This window comes from Onychomys torridus, chromosome 19, assembly GCF_903995425.1.
Source record: "Onychomys torridus chromosome 19, mOncTor1.1, whole genome shotgun sequence".
Classification (NCBI taxonomy): Eukaryota; Metazoa; Chordata; class Mammalia; order Rodentia; family Cricetidae; genus Onychomys; species Onychomys torridus.
In genome coordinates, this window is record NC_050461.1 from 64,141,766 (window position 1) to 64,151,897 (window position 10,132).

The 10,132-nt window shown below is 38.6% G+C and overlaps 1 pseudogene; it reads right to left on the reverse strand.

Moving 5' to 3' along the window:
* Positions 1–395: 395 nt before the first annotated feature.
* LOC118570330 lies at positions 396–9,806 on the reverse strand (annotated as a pseudogene).
* Positions 9,807–10,132: the final 326 nt, after the last annotated feature.

Below are 10,132 nucleotides of genomic sequence, written 5' to 3' on the forward strand. Positions count from 1 at the left end.
GAAGCCCATTCAGCTCATCCACAGTCTTAGGGATATCTATCATTAGGTAGCTCCTGTAAGGATACTGGATAATTTAAGATCAGCTATTTGAAAGCCTTGGGCTGTTTCTCTGTAAACTTACAATGTAATACTGAGATGGATTCTCCTTTAAATTCTTCTGTCTGGGTCTGAATATCTCTATGATCTCATTTAACATATTTTTCTAAAACTTTCATCTTGGCACTCATATTAACCAACATTTTAAAATGTATTTATTTATTATGTACACAGTGTTCTGCCAGCATGTATGCCTAAATGCCAGAAGAGGGCACTAGATCTCATTATAGATGGTTGTGAGCCATCATGTTGTTGCTGGGAACTGAACTTGAGACCTCTAGCAGAGTAGCCAGTGCTCTTCACTGCTGAGCCATCTCTTTAGCCTGTAACCAACGTTTTAAATGGTAAAACAGAAATGATCAAACAAGTAATGTTTATAACGGGCAGTACATAGATCCTATCAACATTAATTATTCTCTCATTTAATTTTTGCATTGTCAGACTGTCTAGCATATAGTCAAACATAGACCCAAAACCTCCCATTGTAAATATTTTTACCTTTTTTTTTCTTTTGGTTTTTCAAGTCAGGGTTTCTCTGTGTAGCTTTGTGCCTTTCCTGGAACTCATTTGGTAGCCTAGGCTGGCCTCAAACTCACAGAGATCCACCTGGCTCTGCCTCTTGAGTGCTGGGATTAAAGGCATGTGCCACCAATGCCCAGCAATATTTACCATTTTTAAGATTCATTTATTTATTATGTACACAGAAGAGGGCGCCAGATCTCATTACAGATGGTTGTGAGCCACCATGTGGGTGCTGGGAATTGAACTCAGGACCTTTGGAAGAATAGTCAGTGCTCTTAACCTCTGAGCCATCTCTCCAGCTATTTTTACCATTTTCAATGTCATTAAAAAAAAACACTTTTAAGTAATTTCTCCCTTTAAAAAGTTCCAATTGACTTACCAAATTTGCTGACAATAATGATTCAGATGATGGTGTGGCAGCAGCCTGAGGAGGGAGCCCAGAGAAGGCCAAAATCCACTGGAAGAGGAAAGAAGCAGCATGTAAAAGTGACTAATTCTGACCTGGTTGTAGCCTGAGCTTGGGCTTGTGCCTGGGCCTGGGCCTGAGTCTGAGCCTGGGCCTGAGCTTGCACTTGTGGAGTTATCTGTCTGCACAGGGAAATGTGTGAAAGTGGCTAACTTCTGCAGTTTTTGGAGCCCAAAATCCTATGGAGTTTTGTGCAGAGAGGCTGCAACAAAGCTTAGCCAGTAGGGTAGGGAACCTGGCCCAGGTGGGCTGGAAACTCTGGCCTCCTGTAGCTCTGGCCTTAGCCAGTGACTGCATAGCCACAAGCAAGCAGCTTTTCCATGAATTTGTGCCTCAAAAGGTGGACACCAGATTTTGCAAGAAACCTAAATGCCATTATAATACAAACTCAGTGCCAGATATTAGGGTAAATGTAGAAAAATCAGGGAGATAAAGGAACAAGCCACTAGAGAAACTTTCTCACCATTACTGAATCCTCAGGCCAAATGGAGAGTGATATCCTATCTCCACAAATCCTTTTACTGAATGTCCATGTGTCCTCAGCTGAAAAGGTCTAGTTTCTGTCTCCTCATGCCTTATATGCCTTTCTCCACCCAGCCATTTAACCTCCTTCCTAGTGCTAGGATTAATGGCATGTGGGCTTCCCAAATACTGGTGGCAAAGGCATGAGATCTCCAGTCTTAAAATTAAAGGCATGTGAAACCCAAGTGCTGGGGATTAAAGTTGTGTGCCACTACTGCCTGTCTCTGTTTCTCTCCTAGACTGAATCAAACTCCTGTACTCCAGGGTGGCTTTGAACTCACAGTGAGTTCCAGATGGATCCCTGCCTCCCAAGAGCTAGGATTAAAGGTATGTGCCACCACTGCCTGACCTCTATGTTTAAATCTGTTGCTGTCTCTGTCCTCTAATTTTCAGACAGCTTTATTAGAGCACAATAAAAATATTACCACATGCATAGTCTTTCAGTCTCACAGAACAGTGGAGTTCCATTTTGAAAGGCTTGTGAGAAGAGGGAAGTCACACAGCATACTTAATAAGCACTCATAGGACATTCTTGAATGATTACAAATGGCTACATCAAGTAAAAAGGTCAGAAATGTATTTTACTCTCTTCAACACACAAGCATATGAAGGGAAATGTTCTTTTTTTTTTTTTTTTGTTTTATTAATTAATTTTTAAATTTATTTTACATCTGGATCTTGGTTTTCCACCCTTCCTCTCCTGTCCACTCCCCCCTGCCTCCTCTATACCTTTCCCATCCATTCCTCCTCTGTTTCTCTTCAGAAATGGGCATGCCTTTCATTAGCATCAACAAAGCATGGCACATCAAGTTGAGGCAGGACCAAACACCTCCTCCTGTACCAAGGCTGGGTGAAGCACCTCAGCATAGGAAATAGGTTCCTAAAAGCCAGCTCAAAGTCCAGGGATAGGTTCTGATTCCATTACTAGGAGCTGCACAAACAGACCAAGCTACACAAGTGTCACACTGCATGGGACTGAACTAGACAAATGTTCTTTTATTATTATTATTGAGAAACTTTCTGTTCATTTTACATTCTAACTATAGATTCCCCTCTCCTCCCTCCTCCAGCCCCACAACCCAACCACCATTCCTACCTCTTCCAAGGCAAGGACTCCCAGGAGGAGTCATCAGAGCCTAGTACATTCAGTTGAGGCAGATCCAAGCCTCTTCCCTTGAACCAAGGCTTTGTAAGGTGTCCCACAATAGGCATTGGGCTCCAAAAAGCCTGCTCACAATAGCAGGGATGAATTCTGATCCCACACCAGGATCCCCTTAAGCAGGTCAAGCTAAACAACTGTCTTGCCTATGCAGAGTGCCTGACTGTAGTCATTGGCAAGTCATAGAGCTTCTGTCACAGGAGGGGCAATCTGCAGTGCCTATGATTACTATTCCAAGTAAATTCACAGAAGGATTCTTTAAATATGTAGCATTCAATCAGGTGAGCCTCCATGATGCAAAAGGGTTTTGTCCACTATATCTCTCATTGCCCTACATCTATGACCTTTACAAATTCAAATGCTACTATCATTCCTGTCTTCCAAGCAGACATTCTAGTCTATGCATCACTTTCCCCTCAGTTATGGGGCTGACATTCTTGTTGGCTATTCAAAAGCCCTCAGTCCTGACTCTTTATCTTCAGTCATGTCTGAATATTCCATGAACCAACAATCTATCTGGCAACTTCTCCCCATATATTAGCCTCCAATTAAAACATGTCAAGTCATTCACTGCCTTCTCTGGGCTCAATAACCTGGTATGCAATGCTTTTGAACATTTTAGGTATTTTTAATTCCATATGATATTATTGTAGGCCACTTATCCCTGACCCTGAGCCCTGAGTCTAAGATGCCTGAAATTTCTCCTAGTCTCTTTTGTTTCCCTTTTGACCACTGTAATCCATGGATTCTTTGATGTCCTTGCTCCCAATTTCCTTCACTTCCATCAGTATTAATGAAGAATCACTTTGGTTTCATTAACAGGATTTGAAAAAAAAAAATCCTTCTGCCAGATGGTGGTGGTGCACACCATTTATCCCATCACTTGGGAGGCAGAGGCAGGAAGATCTCTGTGAGTTCAAAGCCAACCTGGGCTACAGAGTAAGTTCCAGGAAAGGCACAAGCTACACAGAGAAATCATGTCATGAAATATATATATTTACATATATATATACATATTTCCTTCCTTCCAAGACTTGTGTTCAGAAGCCCAAGTTTCTGGACTAGAACAAGCCTGGCCCCATAGAGGATGTTATGGTTGGAGTGTGTTTTGTGGCTTGTTCTATGAAGGTGATCTCTGTACTCTATGCAAGTCCTGAAGCAGAGTCATTGAATAGAATAAAGTGCACCATCAAACTCTACAATGAGTAGAGCCATTCACCTGCAAAAGGTTCTACTAAATTAAAAATTTGAGACATATGGGAAGGTCACATAATTTTTATTTTTTGGCCATTTTCATTTTTGTAGTTTGCTTCAAATTGCTCATTTATTTTCTATTAGATGTGCAGATATACATTGAAAAATCATGGCATATATATTGGTTTCTGGACTATCTGTGGCTTCCAAGCCCAGCTAGGGTTATGGAATATGGTTTTATGGACTAACAGGATCTACAGAATACTTTTCCAACTCTCTAGAATCACAGATACCACATTTAAATTATACCTTGATCAATCTACTTATATCTGGGACTCTTATTTCATATTCATTCTCTCCTAACAAAATGTGAATAATCATTCAAAATGCAGTCTATACAAAAATAGCTGTTATCCAAAATTAAATTCAACATTTGAAGGTCATATATTGAATCTACTAATTTCACATCCTTTACAGGCTAATATTTTCATATGATGATTGCCTAAGACTAAAAGATTTGCCTGACTAATATCCCAAATTCTCTGGACAACAGACATCTTTTGCATTGTGATTCAGATTAATTGATTGTCCCAAGAATACAGTTTAGTGAAATATTTAAACATATGATTCAGAGAGTAGTAGGTACCACTTTGTATAGATCATTAACAATTTACCTTGCCAGGCAGTGGTGGTGCACGCCTTTAATCCCAGCACTCAGAAGGCAGAGCCAGGCAGATCTCTGTGAGTTTGAGGCCAGCCTGGGATATAGAGTGAATTCCAGGAAAGGCGCAAAGCTACACAGAGAAACCCTGTCTTGAAAAACCAAAACCAAAACCAAACAAAAAACAAAAAACAACAACAAAAAAAAAACAACAAAAAATTACCTATCTTGCTTGGAATCACAGCAGTAATTGATTTGAGGATCTGTGAAAGTTTGAGATTAGTCCTTATCTTTTTAATAGATATTGACAGAAAAGCTAACAGTCCAAGAGAAATGATGATGTTTAATGACTGGACTCTAACACACAGTATGAATATTACAGTGAAAACTGATCCCTTACTGTCAGTTTCTAATATCAGTGGCAAGGAATGCTACAGATGGATACAAAATTATGTATCTTCTTGGTCAGAAACCATAAAAAAATCATTTTCTACAGGTAGCAATTAAGAGGTCTGTCTTATACTTTGCCCTGTATGGAAATGTTCACTTCTTTTCCTTGTGTAAGATACAATCTGTTACCCATTCCATAATCTTTTAGTGTCCCTGTCTTCCAATGATCTTGTTGACACAAAAATGACAGCTAATACAATAAAAATCTCTGTATAGGACATAAGCATACATGAGAAAGTCAGGAAAAGCTATAAACTGTAAATATCTACTACACATTCTGAATTCTGTTTCCTTATTGAAAAGTCCTCTTACACACTGAATTCTTTGTCAAGCACTGTAAGAAAGTTAACATTAAAAAACTGAGATATGGCCCATTGAAGTTTCCTCAAGAAACACCACACAGCTGTTACTTGATCTGAATGCAGCAATTTGATGCTAATTTACTGTAATAATATCAGAAGCATATTGAGCGGAATGAAAACTCAAAACCCTGTGATGCTTTACATAAGATAGAAACATGGCTTCCCTCATAAGGTGTTAGGTTGATATTGAACTAAATAAGTGATAAAACATTAAAAATAGATGCAAAAACAAACAATTTATACACACAAGACAAAATTATGGGATTTTGTATTCCTTACCTAGAAAAGCAGAATTGCAATGCAGTGGAGTCTCAGCTCATAATAAAAGGGCCAGTTTTAGAAAAACCCATAGATATGATGGTAGTGATGACCAGACACCAAGTGGTGTTATATAAAACAACAACAAAGCTTTGTAAAATGAAGGAGAGTGCATAAAATGTTAGAAAGATAGACAAGAGGAGTAAGATTCTCTGGGTGGCTGTGGTCTCTGGGGAGATTCTGGTGGAAGCATGAGAGTTATGGATATGCTGAACCTACTGCTTGTGTCTGTAGAGAATGACAGACAACCACAGAGACATGGAGAATACCATAAACACAGAAAACAAGACTTCAAGAAACATCAATAATCCTGTATAAAGTGATATCTTGACCCACAGTTGAACAGTATTCAAAATTTTGTTTTAGTATCATATTATTTTCAATATATTTGATATGGACATGCACAGGGAAAATAAAATTTATCATTATATATGTGACCTAGCCAAGAGAAATAGAGAGGCCAATGTAATTTGGAGCTTTGACTTTCAGATTTTTCTAATATATATTCCCAGGGTTGATAATAGCCTGGTAGGTACTCGAGATGCCTATGAACATGCTTCTACCAATGCTTTCAATAGAAAAAAAAAGACAAGTTTCCAGTCAAAATCATTGAAAACCTGTTTCAATCCAAAAGTTACCACTATTTGTGGTAATCCTTTAGAGAGAATAATCAAGGAGTTAGAAATGATCATATGTGTAAGAATCAATTTCGTAGGCTTCAGTGTGCTTTGATTGTAGTAACACACTAGACAGTGGGGAAGAAGGGAGAAATTTCCCACAATTCCAAATATACTCTGTGATAAGAATACTATTCTTACTGCATAATTATTTGAGTCCATTCTACCACACAGTACATCTTTCTTTAGTGCTAGCAAAGAAATCTCTGTGAGAAAAGTTATGAATTTTACTGTTCTATAATCTTGGCTCTTCATGTGTGAGAATTGCTTGAGTTTGAGATTTCAAACATAGTGTGCAACATAGCAAGATTCAGTCTCAACTGAAAGTCATTTTTAACAGAGTTGACTTTGGTTGATTTGTTAACCTCATAACACACACACACACACACACACACACACACACACACACACACACATATACACACACACATTTATATGCAGAAAATCCCCAATATATATGTTTGTAACTTCTGGATTAAAAATAGGGCATTGTTATTCTGGTAGAAGCAATGGCCAGTGAATGCAAATGGAAAGACCACTCAGTTCCACACCTCTAACATAAACTGCAATTTTCCATTCCTGTTAAAATTAAGAATTTGATCAGCATCTTCACAAAGGCAGAAATCCATTCTGAATGTACTTTTCATCTGAATTTTACTCATAAATGACAAAAATATTTAAGAATTGGAATATTTCTTATTTCATACACGAGGAAATTTTATTGTCCTGTATTAAACAATAAGAACAGAAAGGGAGAACAAGGAATAACATACCATGATAAATGAAGAATACATGAGAACAGGAATAGGTAGAGTGCTGGAGAGGTCCCCAGAAATCTACAATGACATATCCTCTGCAGACTGCTGGCAATGGTCGAGAGAAAGCCTGATCTGACCTAGTCTGGTGATCAGATGGCCAAACACCCTAATAGTCATCTTGGAATGCTCATCCAATAACTGATGGAAGTGGATGCAGAGATCCTCAGCCAGGCCCCAGGTGGAGCTCCAGGTGTCCAACTGTTGAGAAAGGGGAGGGACTGTAAGAGCATGAATTGTTGAATCCAAGATTGCAAAAAGAACAGGGACAAATAGCCAATCAAATGGAAGCACATGAATTATGAACCAAAGGCTGTGGAGCCCCCAGCTAGATCAGGCCCTCTGGATAAGTGAGACAATTGAATAGCTTGATCTGTTTTGGAGGCACCCAGGCTGTAGGACCAGGACCTGTCCTTAGTGCATGAGCTGGCTGTTTGGAACCTTAGGCTTACACAGGGATACATGCTCAGCCTGGAAGGAGGGGACTGGACCTGCCTGTACTGAATCCACCAGGTTTAAATGAATCCCCAGGGGTGCCTTGATCCTGGAGGACATGGGAATGGAGGGGAGAGGCTGGGGGCAAGGTGGGGGTAGGGGCAGGAGGGGGGAGGACAGGGGAACCCATGGGAGATCTATAAAATTAAAACACATAATAATAATAATAATAATAATAATAATAATAATAATAATAAACAGTAAGAAGATTCAAATGAATTACAAAATGCTGTCTTGAAAGCTCATGTATTCTCTCTCTTTTTCTTTCTTCATCACACACACATATAAACATAGCTATCACTTTTTTAGGATAGATAAGTAACCAATAATCATTAACCTTACTGAGTTCCTCCTATTTACTCAGAGTGACTGCAAAGACAGCCAGGGACAACTGGAGAAACTAGTTTCTGTGAATGATTGCAAAGAGGCTTAATTTCCTTGTAGAAACTTTCAGAGAAATTATTAACTTCTCTTCCCAGAAAACTCAGCTACAATCACAACTGACAAAGCAAAACTCAGAATTACCTTGTGAACAAGTATAGTGAAAGAGTTCCCCAGGATTAATTGATGGTTTTACAGCATAGCTTCCACAAGTCACTGACAAGTGGATGCATTCTCCAAAGGATCTTTCCTTAAGGAGATCCATTTGCAAAATATTCATGTGCCATTCCCAGGGGCGACAGCATGGCTTCCTTCAGACAGTAGTAAGGGACATTGTGGGAATTTACTAAAAATACATGATCCATACATTTAAAAAGTTATCTCACAGCAACATGCACCATTATACTTTACAGTGTTTCCTTCTGGAAAAGTTGTCCATTGAGTATATTACTTGGTCACACAGTCTCCAGGAACTTACATTAAAGAATTGAGATCTAACTTATTCAATTTGCAGAAAGGAAGTTGATTTATGATTTGTAAAAACAGAGTATTATTTTTTTCACAAAAGAAAAACCTGATTCATTCATCTCTGCAATGATATTACAGGTGCTAGTTTTAACAAGTTAAGACTCAAACTCAGAGTACAGTATCTCTTACACAGACAAGTGGCAATGACATTAGTTCTATGTTGATATTTTATTATAAAAAGAAAAAGTTAAAATTTAGATATTGTGAGAAAGAGATGACACATCTATTATACCTGCAATAACATTGTAGAAATTTTGGATTCCTTACACATGAAAAGCTCAAACATGGCACTCTGGAGTCATGGCTCACAAAAAAATGGCCGCAAAGTAGGAAAACACATTGAAATTATTGCAGTAATATTAACCAACCAGGGTTATATATAAGAGCAGTGCAATATTGTAAGATGGAAGGAAGGGCATAAAAGCCTATAAATGTGGACACTAAGGCCATTATGCAGTGGGTGGCTGTGGACTCAGGGGATGCTCTAGAGGAAACACAGGTACTGTGGATATGTTTAACCCTTGTTTGTGCCTATACTGAATGACAACCATGGAGGTGCTGGACCAAACAATGTTGACAGAAAGCAAAATTTCAGGAAGAATGATTACTACAGTGTATAATGAGCTTCCAAGGTCATCATAACCTGGAGTGGAGCAGTATTTCAAATCACTCTCATATGTCAGATTCTTGCTGTTCTCCTTGGTATACATATACATGGGAAAATCATATTTATTACCATGTAGAGAATCCAGCAGAGGGAGGTGTACAGGCGAATATGCTGTGGAGCTTTGACTTTAAAGCCCAACAGAAAAGAGCTCCCAGGATTGATAGTGATGACCTGGAAAACACTCAACAAACAGGTCGTGCCAATGGACATGACATGCTCCTGCCTAGTCTTTGAATATACAAAAGAAATTTACAGCCAAAATCATTGATGAATCTTTCCATCCCAAATGCTCTCACTGTATGGAGTAATCCTTTTGAAAGAATAATCAAAGAGTCGGCTGCAAACATGTGTGTAAGAATCAAATCTATGGTCTTAACGTCTGTTTAGTGTAGTATTGGATGAAGTAGCAGGAAATAAGAGGGAAATTTCCTAGAATTCCAACTGTACTCTGAAATAAGAACACTATTCCTATTGTAAAATCCTTGTGGTCCATTCTATCATTTAAAACTTCTTTCTTAAACAGTTGCCAAAAACACTTCTCTGAGAGCAAAAAGATGACTTGAAATCTTGAGACCTGGTTGTTGGTGTGGGAAAATCAAATGTGCTCAAGACTACAAAGGCATTGTTGGCAGTAAAACAGGACTCTGACTCACAAAATTATTGTATAAACAATATTCGTAAAACATATATTTCAGTGAAACTGCTGAAGTCTTCAAACGTACATATTTATTGAAAGTGATTGCAGAACTTTGCTTTGAAATGTCAGTATTAATAGTAAGTCCAAGTTGCTGTTTCAGAAACAATGACCAGTGAGTACAA